Below are 17,085 nucleotides of genomic sequence, written 5' to 3'. Positions count from 1 at the left end.
TTTTTTTCCAAAACCCTTTTATTGGGAGTTAATAGAGATATCATATCATTCCACAGTTCAGTCATATTCCCTTTAGCTCTTTTACACTTAAGATCGAGTTTTGGTTGTCAGAATAGAATTAACTCATTGAAAAAGAAAAATCAATTTTAAAGTAGCCAAATGCTATTAAATTTATTTCAAGTTAATCATATTAAATTTTATTTGAAAATATTTTCCTTCCAATAGTTCACAAAATATTTTCCTTCTATTCTCATCACTCTTCTACTATCTCTTTTATATCTCTACTTTTAATTTACATGTGATTCAACAATTAAATACAGGGGTCCAGCTGATCTTCCATATGGTGACTTACTCTATTTCATTTTTTTTTGTTTTATTTTTTGTTGTTTTTGTGTTTTGGCAAGTTGTTTTAATACTGTCTTGAAAGCCTTCCATGTGAGTAGTTGCGGAATGACTGAATATTTTTTTAAAACATTTTATTAGGGGCTCATACAACTCTTATCACAATCCATACATATACATACATCAATTGTATAAAGCACATCCATACATTTTTTGCCCTAATCATTTTCAAAGCATTTGCTCTCCACTTAAGCCCTTTGCATCAGGTCAGGTCCTCTTTTTTTAATTTTATTTTATTTTTAAATCTTTGTATTGGGGCTCATAAGGCTCTTATCACAATCTGTACATACATCAATTGAGCAAAGCACCCTTATACATTCGTTGCACTCATCATTCTCATAATTCACCTTCCACTTGGGTTCCTGGAATCAGCTCGGTTTCCCTTTTTCCCCCCATCCCCCTCCCTCCCGGATCCCACCCCTGGTCCCTTGATAGTTTATAAATAATTATTATATCCATTTAGTATATCATATCTTTGGGAAATATATTTAGAAATCAACTTTAACTTATCAGTAATAATTTTTTTCATTTTATGATGTCTGATATGGATTGGGCAAAAGCAATTATTTATGTTTGCATTTTTTAAATTCACTTATTGCTATTTTTTCATATTCAAAATTAACTCTTGGCAAGCTCCAAACACAATTCTTACCATTGAATAATTTCTTCTCGAAATTTATAAAACCATACTGAGTATTTACTCTAAGGTAGAATATGTCAAATGAGGATATAAAATATTTGGCACATGTCAATATCTGTATATGAAATTATCTATAATTAATGCAGTCTCATTATATACCCTAATGCCTACATCATTATTATAATGGACAATAATCTATATGCTGTACAGTAAATTTGACCTGAATAAAAATTTTTTAGATACCTGATTCACCGCAAATAATCTGAAAGATATACAGATCTTATATAAATAAAAATATGGGCATGCTCATGAAATAAAGTGTCCCTCAGGTATCACATATACCAAATGCTATATTTTAGATGACTACTTCCTTTTTTGATCTATTAACCCTTTTCAGAAATTCAGTAATACAACAATTTATTATTCCTTAGGATATAGTTGAAGCTTTGTTCAAAGTCAATAAAAGTCTACCAAAGTTTGATTTCAATGAGTACCTATTGATATCTAGCAAAATATATTCCTGCCAGGAAAATTGTTACACTCAATTTCAAAGGCATTATACTCTATCTCTATTAATGTAAGATATTTTAAATTATTTTAAATATTTTTCTTCATTTTCACCATAAATCAGTTGTTAAACTAAAAAAATAGAGATGACATATATAATGATCTCTGAGTCCAATTGAATCTTTATTGCAAATATATACATATATAATATAAATATATAAAATATTATGATTTGTTGCATACACTTTTAAGTGACCTGTTTTGAATACTAATTTTAAATTATCATGTGAGGTTTTATCTAAACATCATTATTTAACATATTTATGAGTTGTAATTATTTCCAGCATTAATAACTCCTTGAAATGGCCTGTGAAATTTTGTTAGACATTTCTTACTGTTTTCCTTGTATCAAAATCTCTCTCTTTAAATTTCCTAGCACATCACTCTCTATATTTTGCTTCTTAGTAACCTACGCAGTTACATCACCGAGAAAATATGCTGCTACATTCTTTTAATGTCTATCCATTAACCAATAGCAAGAAATATCTTCCAAAATTGAAGCCTAATTATATAATGGCCTTGTTCAAAGTGCTTCAATCAAAACTTGAGTGAGTTTGTAGGAGAAAGTTTTCTTATGTTGTTGATGGTATTACACCATAAGTATTCTAAGCATTTTCGTTCTCCTCTTCTGTTTGTGTTATAAAGTTGGCATTACAATGTTGTTGCTGTTAGGTACCATCAAGTCAGTTCTGACCCATCAGGCCTGATGTACAACAGTAGGAAACACCACATTGTAAGGTGCCATCCTCACAATTGTTCCTCTGCCTGCGTCCATTGACAAAGCCAATGTCAAAGAGTCTCCATGGGGCCTTCCTCTCCTTCACTGCCCCTAGAAGTTACCAAGCATGATGTCCTTCTGTAGACACTGGCCTCTCCTGGATGTTCAAATTATGTACGACCAAGTATTGTCATTCTTGTCCCTAAGGAGAACTCGGCCTTTACGTTTTCCCAAAACAGATCAGTTTGGCCGTGGGACCTTCAATATTCTTCTCCAGGATCACATTTCAAAGCACTGATTCTGCTTGGTCCTCCAGGACTCCTGCAACTCATGTTACAATCTATACATCAATTGCATCAAGCTTGTTTGTACACATGTTGTCTTCATTTTTTTCCTAGACATTTACTTTCTATTGATCCCTTTATATCAGCTCCTCTTTTTTCCTCCCTTTCCCCCACACTCATACTCCTTTAATAGATTATAAATTATTATTATTTTCATATCTTACACTGACCACTGTCTTCTTTCCCCCATGTTTCTATTGTTCTTCCCCCTAGAGAGGGGTCTATGGTTATGTGCCAATCATTGTGATCAGTTTCTTCTTTATCCCTTTCTCTCCCCTCCCCCTGTTCTCCCTACCCTTTAGCCTTTGTGCTAGGCAGGGTTATCCAGAGAAACAAAACCAGGATATATACATGGAGAGGTTAATACAACGAGAAGGAAGATAATGGCTAATTAGTCCACACAGCAACACAGAGGGCTCAGTTCAACAAACTTTCTTGGAACAGTTAATATACTGAAGGTTATTCAAATTACTTGGGCTGCAGACCCCTATGGGATCTCAAACTCAAGTGATGGGCACACAGAGACACCATTCACCAGCCTTGACCTCAAGTGATGGCTGTACCAGCAACACAGTGAAGCAGGTCTCCATGGAGCCTCAAGCTCTAGCAACATGATCCATGGTTGGCTCGACCCACAGGCAATGCAGCACATGATTAAGGTAAATAACTACCTCAAGCAGTAGCACACTGGTACAATCACCAGGGAGGAAGAGAGACAGGATGCTGGCCATGGAAAGTATTTATCTTGGTTGCTCTCCAATCAAGCCACAATCTGATTAAACGCTGCCCACATATATCTCTGGAGGCCTAGTTGGCCCAATACACCTAACTATTACAACCTTATTTTTACCTTTCTGAACTGACATCTCTGCTTTGGGTGTTATTAGTTCAGTAGATACTCTCTGAAGGCAGTGTTTGGATTGAGCAATTTTTATGAAGGCACCCTAACGACACAAACTCAAGTGTATACTGAAAGAACTTCGGCACAGTTATCATTGTTCTCGGAGACATGTTTAAACATATATGTTTGAAATAAACTAGAGCACGAATGAATGGAAACGCTAGTAGTAATACTCTTTTATTGTGCTTTTATATGTATATAGGCTCATATATATGAATTATGTATGTAACACACATATCCAATACGAAGAAACTTAAAAAATTATGGGCAAGTGGAATGAAAACATATGGAATTTCCCCTTAACGGTTTTGAAGCACTCTCATATACTTTTAATATAATTATATTTACATACAGAAATTTAAAGATAATTTATTTCTAAAAGTTTATTTTCATAAAATTATAAAAGCCATATAATATTATAGTTTCTCTTTTGAAATTTAGAGATTGTTATAGGTTTAACCTTAACATAGGTTTAATTTAAGTGTTATGGTTTAAATTTCAAAACACATTTGGAAACAAATATAAGCAAAATTTAACCAACAATATTTTTATTTGGATAAACCTGTTTCAAAATCTAGGCAGCACCAATGTGTAAGTGCTAAAGTACCAGTCAAAACCCTGTAAGTTAAAAAACCATCTAGACCAGTGATTCCCAACCTTCCTAATGCCGTGACCCTTTAATACAGTTCCTCGTGTGTGGTGACCTCTGCCCTCAGCAACCATAAAATTATTTCGTTGCTACTTCATAGCAGCAATTTTGCTACTGCTATGAATCAGGCTGTCCCTTTGACCCCAAAATGGGTTGTGACCCACAGGTTGAGAACCGCTGATCCAGAAGAGAAGAAGCTTGCTAATAAGCTTCTGGAAGGTGACATATTTGTATGCAGTGATCGCACTTTACACGACTGCGTTTCCCATGCTCACATTCCATGAATTCCACTTAGCTCAAATGTTGCAAGATTTCAATTATTTTAGATCTCCCACCTAATAATGATATTGTAAAAGCTATAAAAGTTCTATAATTCTCACTGTTGTTGCTTTGTTTTAATTTAGTGAGATTTAGTTGAGATGAGACAGAAAATGACTACCACATGTTTGTTTTATTATGGGCAATCTCTATATTGCTTATTCTGCTTCTGATAATGATCAAATGATTTAGGACTCTCTCAGGGGCTCACTTAATAACTACTCTACTAATCATGTAAATCATCATGACCAAAATAACTTTTCAGTGACAAATACCTCCTAGTGAGGAAAGAAATCTCAGAATTAAATTATTATTTTCTTCCCCATTCCATAAAACATATGGTAAAGTTTTGGAGCCATGACTCTTTAGTTATTACCTGAATATTTTAGAATCCTAGATTACACATTTTAACACTAGTAAATTCAACATATAGGATTTTTGGTGGTGCCGTTGTTATGTGTTAGGCTGTGATCTGCAGTTCAAAACCTCCTGCAGCTAAATGGGAGACCAACTGGACTTTCTACTCCTATAAACACTTACAGTCTTGGAAACCCGCAGGGGGTTGCTATGAGTCAGCATTGACTTGATGGCAGCAAGTTTGGTAAATTTCCTATGGATGTGGGAATTTACTGTGGAAAACGGAGTTCAGGAAAGGACAATGAGCCTGGCACTTTCCCCCTCTTTTTAAGAATTACCATGTGGCTACAGAAACGCCATTCACTTGGAAGCATTGTTAGGGATCTCAGAATGCTGAACTGCTGCAGAGGAATGGAGAAATGGCTTTCGTACTTAGTGAAATTAATGACCTGTGTATGTTCTGGATTCCTTAATTAAATCTAAAATGAAGAACTATCCGAACTAAAAACTTAAGTCCCTTTGAGAAAAATCTCCCTCTTTCCCTGGTGAACATATTATTATAAGAATAGCACACAGAGGCAGCATCTTTGTGTTCAAAAGGGAGTAGAGAAATCCGACTTCACAAGGCCAATTCTTTGGAGGCTGAAGTCAAAAGTGCCTCTGCATTTCATCCTCCCTTAGCAATTCTGACACCAACATCCCTGCTCAGTCCGCTGTTGCTCAGCTGGGGTTGATAATTCAGTGCAATTACCGCACAGTACTCACAGGCCATGCTTGTTAAAATAGATGTTACCAGGGAAGTTAACAGTTTACTAGTTAGGTTCGAAACTGCTGAAGACAGGCTGCGTAGTCAGGGTAGCCTCATTCCACACATGCCTGTAGTAAGCACTTTCTGTGGTCCTTCAGTCTCAGTCACACCGCAAAATTACCTCTCCCAGTTAAATGCTGGAGGCACCTACTCTGAAAGCCAGCCTTATGTGCAAAGATGCTCAGCTAACTGACTCCCATGTCCAGGAAGCCACTGCTGTGTCTTGGGTTCTGACTCTTGGTTCTGCTGCAACCATTCTTCTGAAACTCCTGGGCTGCTTCTGTTGTGTCATATGTTTCTGATCCTGAATTAATGTTGTTCGATCCAAAGGGGTGTCAGGGGGCAAAGGGCACATTCTAATGCTAGCTCTTCCTGCCTCTGGGATGCTTTATTTTGAACCTAGCTGTATGGCAAAACTCGTGAATCCCCTCCTTAGGTTTCCAAAATTTAATAATCACAAATAACCCTGCCAAAACCAGAAGTGAATCACATAATCCCCTTAGGACCTTTCACCAGTTTCTCTTACCCAGATGCATCAGGAAACACTCATTTGATGAGAATTAAAAGCCAGGGGCTATAAGAGTCATATCAAGTAATTCATTGCACCAAAATTGCTCAGCATAATTTCAAGAACAGTGTACCATGGCAGCTTCTGATATCTCAAGAAGAAGCATAAGTAACTCCAACAGACTCAGTAATAGTAAAAGTTGATTACTGTACTTACATTATTAAAGATCATTTAAAATACTAAGTTTAAATAATGTTGATTGTTCACAGGGAGATATCACTTAGATCTCTTCCTTGAAAATGACCTGACAGCCTCATTTGTTATCTCTTTTCAAATTCAGTTATTTTACTTAAAATACCCATTTGACCCAGGCAATTAACTTCATGTTTCCACCCTTTTATCTCTTCAGTTTTCTCTTCATAATTAAGCACTTCAGTGAGTTTCTCATTAACACCTGGATATACAAGCTGTCACTTTAGCTGATCTACCAATCTTCAAATTTGAAAAAAAATTTACTTCTCACAATTTCTAAAGCTTTTCTTGAATTGCAGGGTACTATGAGCAGAAAAAACAAAATTATGATATATTCTGAGATACCTACAAATTTCATATCTTCATAATTAGCATTTTATTAAATGTTTGGTGCTTCAAAATTTATCTTCATAATTTCAACTATACTTTCACACCTCACAGAAAGTGGTTTTTAATTTCTATGTGACTAACTACATTCAGATCATTAGAAAAACTATTACTTTTGTCAGTTTAAAAAGAGACCTTGAGGAACGTATTGAGGTATCAGTAGGGCATTTGGAAAGGATTTCTGTTGGTCCTATGGTTAAAGGTCCAGCTGGCAGCTAGAAGGTAGTGATTTGAACTGACCTACTATCTTATTTTTCAAATATTTCAGGAATGCTACAGATCAACGAACTTCAAGAAAGTTGAAAAATACTTTTCAGAATGAAGAACTTACACACTAGAGAAGGAACTTTCATATTATGTTGTGATAAGGATTTTCTTTGTAAAATCATGTTGTTAAGACAGAATACAGGAGGATTACTTCATATATTCTCCAGTATTTTAAGAGAAGTCAAATAAATTTTCCATATGAAAATATCTAATGATAAGCAAATGATATTACTCAAAGAAGAAAATTGCCTATTTATAAAAATTATGAAGAATTCTGTAAGAAAAATAGAGAAGGGGTGAAAACAACAATATTTGAAGACGTGTATATAGGGATGAAAATAGATTTGTAGTACAAGTGAGTAATAAAAAGTAAGAATGATCATGGAATGCATTATAAACCATCTCAAGATATTCAAATTTAGGTTGAGATAAGTGGAAATAAGTTAATGTGGAGGGGGTTGGAATAAAATAAGCTGATACATTACTTTTAAAATCACACTAATTTCAATGTGAAGAGAATTACTGAACTAGAAAGAAGATAAACCTTGGCATGTGTTTTGTAAACTTGAAAACAAAGATTAAGGTGGTCTGACTTAGAATAGCTTAGAATAGTAAGAAGTGGGAATAGAGATAAATGCTTAATATAAACAAAATTATATGACTGAATTGAGAGATTAGATGATAGCTCAGGAAATAAAGTAAATGCTGCTGTCATTTGTTGAGATAAGGGCAAAACGTGGAGTAGAATGTTTGGAAACAGGTGGCTTGCTTAGGTTGGGACATTTTCAGTATGAAATATCAATATATATCTAGCAGTGTGTTGGGTGAGTTTGAAACAGGGACATGGGTCTTGTTTTTAAATACAGATATCACGGAGTCGAAGTTATGGACAATGTTACGGGGTGACTCTTTGATTAAGTCCAGGCATGTACATAAGATAGAACAATGAGAAATGCAATCATTTAGGTCAGGAAATAGTGGAAGCAAATACCAATCAGTCTGAGGAGGTATCTTTAAAGAAGAGGGGTCAAAATCATTAGAATTATTATATAAATAGAACAAGGAAGAGATTTGTTACAAGATAAAATGTTGAAAATAAAAGACAGAAAACTACACCTTAAACAACCCCAACAACAGCCAGTGTGAAGCTTACGTAGAGCAGCGGAACATTGTTGGGTGGGCCCCTCATTTTGGAAGACATTCAAAACATGGGCGGAAAAGAGGTTTCCTCACAGTCAGCTCAACCTCATTGACTGTAATAAAATGCAGCCTTCAGAATTTTCACTTTCAGATGAGGCATGACTCAAAATAAGAACAATTGACTACAAACACCCATGATTAAATGTCCAGAACATAGTGTATAAGTAATAAGAATATAGAGCTTACAAAGTATGAATCTAGAAAATTTTGAAGTTGTCTAAAATGAATAAAGTTAAATATGCTAGATATTAGTGAGCTGAAAGAACTTGATTGGCTTATTGAATTTTAAAAACTTAAGATTTACAATATCAAAAATTACATATTCTAAAAAAGCATAAATATTCTAGAGGAATTGGGTCACATTCATCATTAAAAAGTACAATTCAAGACTTATCTTGAATTGGTAATATCTATATGCCTATAAAGAAACAATTTAATAGCATTATTATTCAAATTTACACCAATCTCTAGAGCTACTGATGATGAAATTGATGAATTCTTCAAACTTCTTCAGTCTTAAATTGATTGAATGTACAATCAAGGTGAATTGAACATGATTGGAATGGGGCAGGTGGAAGCAAGAGTAAAGATGAGTAGTTGGACACTAGATTTTTCGATTGAATCAGTGATCCTGAATTAAAGCCTATTAATTCCCTAATCATACAGTATTGCGTTTCACGATCAATCCTGAGATATCCATTTTGATAATGAACCTCTTGAATCTGTCATTCCTGTCAGAGTGATTTTCAGATTCCAATGGTCATCTTTGAACCATTTGAGCTTACTAACGCTTTATTTCATTCCATTTCATTTTTGACTCCAATTTTCCTAAATTCATAATAATACATTTAAAGTTCCAATTATTAATAGAAATTTGCAGATGTTTCTTCTCCTTTGGGACCCGCCCCCTAAGCAAATGAAGCTCTCAAAGACTTTTGCTGTGAGTTTTCTTTCAGCCGTGCATTGTGGTTGACTGCATTTCAACAAAACAGGTCTTCCTCAGTCGTATTTTGAGTGCCTTCTGGCCGGAGGGCTCATCGTCCGGCACTGTCTCTTAGAGTGCGCTATTGCTCATTTTCATGAGCGTTTCAGTATCTGACAATATATTAATGCAATCCATAAGAGTTTCCGTGGCTAATCCCTTTAAAATTGGCCGCCCGTTCGTTGTTACCAGTCTGTGAGCTCTGCTAAAGCCTGTTCGTTTTGTGTGACCCTGCTGGGATTTGAAGACACACTCGCATAACTTCCAGAATCCCAGCCACACATAAGCCACCACAGCATGACAAGCTAACAAAGATATGGTGCTTTATTGCGTCTAACAGATTATGAATTTGTTTCTCAGTTGCGCCCGGACTAACCCCAAACCAAAGACGAATCGATGCATTTGCATTGTGGTGCTGATGGAGAATAATGAAATTACCATGGACTGCAAAAGGAAACAATGAATAAATCTGGAAAGAAGTGCCGCCAGAATGATTCTTTAACAAGGATGGTGAGCTCTGTCTCACGTATTGTGGACACATTATCAGGACAGACCAGTCCCTGGAGAAGAACTTAAAACTTAGGTAAATGGAAGGGAAGTGATTGATTGATGCACGGGATGCAACAGAGGCCTTAAATATGCAAAAAAAACCCAATGTGTCATGACACTGTATTGGTCATGTTTCTTTAGCAAGCGAGATATCCTTCTCTGGATATTTGTCTTTCCTGATGAAATCTCAAATGTATATGAGAAGAAGTCTTACAACCTTCACTGCTAAGGAACATGGTGGCTATACTTCTTAGTTGTCAGACTTGTCTGTTCTCTGGCAGACCAGAGTATACTCAATCTTCTACACCAACACCAAGGTTCAGACACATCGGTTCCCCTTTAGCCTTCTCTGTTCATAGTGCAGCTTCTGCGTGCTTATGACCTGAAGGAAGCTCACTGCCATCAGTCAAGCGTTTCTGATGCACACGATCGTGGAGGACCGGTTAGACTGCTTCTGTGAATTTCAGAGCCTATAATTCTTTTTTTATCTCTTTCCTTACAGTTTTTTCATATAATTCACATATAATACAATTCAATAGTTCAATGACATCAAGAATAGCAGTAAAAACATAACCAAAATAAGTTTAGAACATTTTCTAAACATCTTCATACTTATACTCATCATTATTAGCTCCGTGTTCCCCCCAGTCTCTCCTGCCACACCCTCAAGGAACCATCAATCTGGTGATGTGTGTAGAACTTTATCTTTCCTTGATTATATATATATATATATGTGTGTATATATAATTAAAAAGAAAAACAAACAGAAACAAAGTAAAGCATATAAAAGCCTCAATCAAAAAGAAGAAAATATTAAGATCTGCAGCAAATTATAATAGGGTGCTAAAGTAGAACCTTACTGCATCTCCAACTATCCATTTTCCATGCATTCTGCATGTCAACTAGTCTTTTCACATCATTGGTAGATGGTCAGAGGGAATCCACCTGGGGCTTGATCCACGTGTATTTCCCCATGGGAGTGGAAAGCCTGGGCTTTCTCCAGCTGAGAGGCCGGAAGTTTCCAATGTGCTGACCTTTCAGTTGGCAGCGCAATGCATAGCCAGTAAGCCAACGGGGATCCTTCACAGACATATAGACAATTGGAAATACCATATCTTGGTTCATTGACATCTTAGTCCTTTAAGAGAAAATTTTCTTTTTAACCACTGTAAAGTGATCTTCTGCAGTAGATTTGCCCGATGCACCATGTTGGTTGATTTATTGAATACTTCATCCCTGGAAATTGTGGAAAGAAAATGATATCTTTGGCATCTTCCATCCTTTTTCTGTTTGTATGGTGCTTGCTGGTCAAATTGCGAGGATTTTTCTTGTCTTTCTACTTAGGTGTAATCCATATTGAAGGGCAAAGTCTTTGAGCTTCATCAGTGAGGGTCTCAAGCCCTCTTCACTTCTAGCAAGCAAAGATGTACCATCTACACATCAAAATTTATTAATCTAATTATGATTATAGTTTAAATAGTCATTATTAAACAATGTTAATTAATATATTTTAAATTTTTGTTGTAGAAAATTTGAATCTTTTATTTGTTATATGTCAGATTAAGTTACACAAAAAGGTTGTAGTTTTTGTCTCCCTATTTAGTTTTGTTAATGCCCTTTATATACTGTACATACAAATCTTTAAGTGTTTGTAGCATCCAAAAGTGTTATTTATTTATATAGACATACACTCTTATGTATGTATTAATAAAATAGATTTACTTGTCTTCCACCTTTTACCTTATTAAATTGGCTGTTACATATGTAGTATAATGTTGATAATTTTGTTGTACATCTTCTCCATAAGCATATCGTAGTCTTTTAAAAATCTCCAAAACAAAGTTATTTTTGCTCACCGTTCTTGTATTATGTTGCAGATAGATTATTCAAAACAAAAGCTGGAGCAAACACACCCACACATCACATCATTTCCTTCTAAATAAATTACAGCCTCGGACCTCCTGTACCTGTTGTCCAAAAAGTTTTGACCAGTTTTTCAGTGGTTTATAACAAAAGAGGAACTAAGTTCTAGTTTTTCTTTTTACTGGTAACTCTAAGTCTTTCACTTTCATAGTGAGGTTTACATTTTCCTGCATAATATTTTCTTTCATTTTCATCTCTTTAAGTATATTAACTGGGAGTTCCGAAGGGGCACAAATGGCTAAGCACCCAACTACAGGGCAAAAAAGCTGGCAGTTCAGTTTACCCCAAAGAAGCATGAGTTGAAAGACAGGGATCTGCTTCCAGAGGCCACAGACTGAAAAACCCTACGGAGAAGTTCTACTCCGTATAATTGAAGGGTCCCTGAGTTTTCATCCAATTTCATCAAATTATAGCAACAACTATACCAACAAAATATATATGTGTATTAGCTGTACTGTGTTTAATGATGCCTATTTATTTATTTTTTTAAAATTACAGACTTAGCTCATGGTGATTTTTCTAAACTTGGTGTTTGCTATAACTTATAAAGATATGCTAGAAATATTACAAGTTCAAGGAAAGCATTACTTTACTCTTAATGATATTTTCCATTTGTTCTTATACACATCTGGGGCTAAGAGAGCTTTGGATTGGTGTCAAACATTTTCAAATTTTGAGAATTTTCCACACCTGAAAGATGAAGTGATGTGGACTCGTATACTATGTGAAAATTAGTTTACTTCTGTTTGGTGTTATCCACTTATCCTTAAATTCCAGGTTACAGCTCTTTGAATAATCATCACAAATACCTTGCAGTTTGTTCTGATAGCTCCGTCAGGCCATTGATAACAATGCTTCTCAACTTCATCTCCTGCTAATGGGAATGTTCTTAATTTAAGGAATACTGCTACCATCCAGCGGTGTGGACCTGCAGTGAGGGATAGCCTGGAGAAAAGGGTGGCCAGTGGACTGGGGACCAAAGGAAAATTTTATTTCCAAAGTACACCTTTATATATTAATGAGGAGGGTGCATAGCACGCATGTGTAACAAGAGCATCGTGATAAAATTGCTCGGGGCACAAACAACTCCTTGGGACTAATCTAATCTTATTAAATGCAGCTGTGTTCTCAGTGTACTCATTGCGTCTCAGAATTTTGGAAAACATCTTCAGACACAGTGTTTTCACCACCCCAGAGAGTCACTGGTGCACTTCAGTTAGAACTCAGTGACTCTCCATAGAGTACAACCACCCCAAAACCGTAAAATTGAACTAAATATTCTTGGTTTGTATCTTTTCTGTCTCAGGTTGTAATCTTGTTAATATTCTCCCACTGAACATGTAACATATATTACTCTATTTTTTTATTATTCACCCATTTGTGTAGTATGTATACCCACACATGCATAAACATGCCTTAGGTTGCATTCTCTAGAGGAAAAACATCATATATTTATATGATATATAATATATATTAACAATTAATATGGCCTTCTAGCCATACCTCCTTAACTACTTATGTTTTATGTCATGTGTTACAATTCTGGACTCTTTGCCTGTGTCCATAATCCCATTTTGGAGGGAATTCTTTACTACACTAATAGACAGGATTAAGACCTGATCTTAGTAGAGGATGTGAACTAAACCATAGCCTTTTTCCTTGGTAGCATCTTTCAGATGACTTTACTAGAGGGTGTGACTTAAGACACCATCCTTGGAAGTATGCTTAGCTAAGAAACAAAAAGGGAACCTCCATCACAGCCATTCCTTGGGGTATAAATGTTATGTGGACTCAGAAAGAAATCTAAGGAAGACTGCGAGAGCATGCCCAGGATCTCTGTCTTAAGAGGGCCAGGCCTTGAGATTGGATACTCCAGACATGGAGGTAGCAAAATGACCCAGAGGAGTGGGGCCAAGACAAGGGGATGCTTCTCCTCATCGGGCTGAGGCTAGGGAACTGTGATTAGAGCAACAGACTGATTCCTGGCCCATGGAGGCAAAGACCAAGAGGCCATGTGGCCAAAAGGCTGAGGACTGGAGAGAAACTTGACTGCTGGCTGAGATGTGGTATTCCTTGGACCACTAGCTTTATCTTTCCGGATCCTGACTTGTGCTAATGCATTAACGTCCCTAATAAAAGCACCATAAGCACCAGAGGTGGATGCACACAGATAAGTAGGTCAGGATTGTGACTGGAAGGACCAATGAATCTAAGATCAACAAGTCAGATGGCAAGTCAGATGGTAGGTCAGATGGCTCCAAGGATCAGCCATCAATGTGGCAAGCCAATGGCTCAAGTCCAAAGAACCAGATGATTATGTATTTGATCCAGTTTCCAGACTGACCAAAGTGTATCCACATTTCGCCACAGTGTCAATTTATATAGGACTTCGGCCCCAAACTGGAGGAAGCATTATTTTACTTTCATCATAGTTGTGACTTGGGTTTTGGTTTTTCTTAGATGATACCAAGTCGGTCTGCCCACAGGGACCTTAGACACATCAGAGCAAACACTGCCAGTCCCTGTGCCATCCATACAATTGTTCTTGTAGTTCACCCGTTGTTCCAGCCACTGTGCCAGTGCGTATCCTCGTAGGCCGTCTTCTTTTGTGCTGCCCCTTTACTTCACCAAGAAGGATGTCTGTCCCCCCAGACAACAGTCTGACTAATGAAGTCTCACTAACCTTGCCTGAAAGGAGCAGTCTGGCTATACTACTTAAGAGACAGATCTATTTGACCTTTCAGAAGTCAATGATATTTTCAATATTCTTCTCCAGCACTGCAGCTAAAAGACATCAGTTTTTTTTTTCAGTCATCTGATTCGATGTTTACCTTTCACATATATACAAAGCAATTAAAAATACCACAGCTATGTCAGGCACACCTAAGTCTTCCAGGTACCATCCTTGCTTTTCAATACTCTAAAGAGGTCTTGTGTAGTAGATTTATCTAATGTAACTCGTCTTTTGATCGCTTGACTGCTGCTTCCATGACGGTTGATTGTGTATCCAAGCAAGATGAAATCCTTGAGAATTTCAAACTTTCTCTATTTTTCACGATGTTACTTATTGGCCCAGTTCTTAGTATTTTGGTCTTCTTGACATTAAGACATTAAGTTGTAATCTATACTGAAGGCTACAATCCTTGATCTTCTAGTCCTCTGATTTAGGCAAAGAAGATTGTGTATCTGCAGATCTCAGCTTGTTAATAAACCTTCTTCCAATCATAATGCCCCATGCTTCTTTACATAATTCATTTTCTAAAAATTTTCTCTGTTTACAGGTTTAATAAAACTGGTGAGAGGATACAACCCTAGCATTCCTTTTCCTGAATTTAAACCATGCAGTATTCACTTAGCTCACAAAACTGCCTCTTGACCCATGTACAAGTTCCTCCTGAGCACAATTAAGGGTTCTGGAATTCCCATTCTTTGCAAAGTTATCCAGTTTATTATGATCCACACAGTCAAATCCTTAGCATGGTCCATAAAACACAAGTAAACATGTTTCTGGCATTCTCTGATTTCAGCCAAAATCCATATGACGTAAGTAATGATAGTCTTTGCTCCACGTCCTCTTCTGAATCCAGTCTGAGCCTATAACATCTCCCTGTCGAGGTACTGCTGCAAACAGTATGAGCTTCAGCATGATTTTACCTGCATGTGACATCAGTGATCATGAGCATTCTGTTGTGGCACCTTTCTTTGGAATATGTACCAATATGGATCTCTTCCAGTCTGTTGGCCAAATAACTGTCTTCCATATTCCTTACTATAGATAGGTGTTCTAGTACTTCATCAGCTTGTGAAACTTATTAGTTGGTAGTCCATCAATTCCTAAAGCCTTGTTTTAGGGTAATGCTTTCAATGCAGCTTGAACTTCCTCCTCCAGCACCACGGGATCGTGCTCACATTCTGTCTTCCGCAGCGGTGGACTGGTGGCTAGTTCTTTCAGGTTCAGTCATTCTGTGTAATCCTTCCACGTTCTTTTGATGCTTCCCACATCATTCAATATTTTTCCCATACATTTTTTGAAGATTACATCTTGAGGCTTGAATTTTTTTCTTCAGTGCTTTCATTTTAATATATGCTGAGTATTTGTGCTTTTTTGTTTTCTAATTTCAGGATTTTAAAAATTTAATTATAATATTTGACTTTGTCTTCTTGAGTTTCCCTCTGAAATTTTATATTCAGCTCTTTGACTTTATCATTTCTTCCATTTGTTTTGGCTACTCTATAGTTAAGAGTAATTTTTTTAGTCTCTTCCGATAGCCACATTGTTCTTTTCTTTCTTTCCTGCCTTTTGAATGATATTTTGCTTTCTCCATGAGTGGTGGTTTTAATGTCTCCCATATCTCACCAAGACTTTTGTCTTTATTGTTCAATGCTTCAAAGCTGTTCTTGAGTTATTCTCCAAATGCAGTAAGGACAGAGTCAAGGTTGTGCTTTTGGCTCTCAGGAACTTTTCAAAACATATTTGTTTTCACCTTACCTTGAACTTACATATGAACAGTTGATAGCCTGGTTCAAAATAAGCCACTGGGCTGGTTTTAGCAACTGATAAAGAGCTTCTCCATTGTTTCTTCTCAAGATAGTGAATATGATTTCTGTGAGTCTAGAGACATTTGTGTGTATAGTCAAATTTTGTATTGTTGATACAAGGTATTTCTTATGAATGTCATTGGCTTTGAAAAATTCTGTCATGTGGCATCAGCTCCATTTCTATCAATAACTTCATGTTGCAACTGCTGTTCCTTCCTTTTTATTTACAACTTTTCTATCACAATCAATCACCAATAATTATCAATGCACCTTGATCAAATGTTTCATCAGTTTCTGAATGGAGTCATTGGTAGAATTTTTTGGCTTCTTCATCACTAGTGTTTGTGGTTCATGCTTAAATTTAAATAATATTAGTGTTGATAGGACTTCCTTGAAGGTGGGTACATATATTCCTATCACAAATACCATTTTACTTCAGAATTGATTGTGCAATTTCCTTTTTGACAACTAAAGTCACACCAGTCCTCTTGATTGTGTTACTCTCGGCGTGGCAGAGTATATGATTTTCTGATTCACAATGGCCAATATCAGTCTGTTTCAGCTCAATATTGCCTAAAATATTGTTTTTTTCCCATTTCACTTTTAATGACTTCCAAATTTAAGATTCATGCTTCACACAATACAAGTTCATTTTCAAGCAGATATTTGCAACTATTTATCCTTTCCTGTGTCGTGATCTATCAGATAATGAAGATACAGGAGGCTCTACTTCCATAAGCTTTACTTAACTCTTGTCTTTATGGTCAATTCCAC

The sequence above is a fragment of the Tenrec ecaudatus genome, chromosome 1, assembly GCF_050624435.1.
Source record: "Tenrec ecaudatus isolate mTenEca1 chromosome 1, mTenEca1.hap1, whole genome shotgun sequence".
Taxonomy (NCBI): domain Eukaryota; kingdom Metazoa; phylum Chordata; class Mammalia; order Afrosoricida; family Tenrecidae; genus Tenrec; species Tenrec ecaudatus.
The sequence above is the reverse complement of the archived record's forward strand: the minus strand, read 5'-3'. Positions refer to the sequence as shown.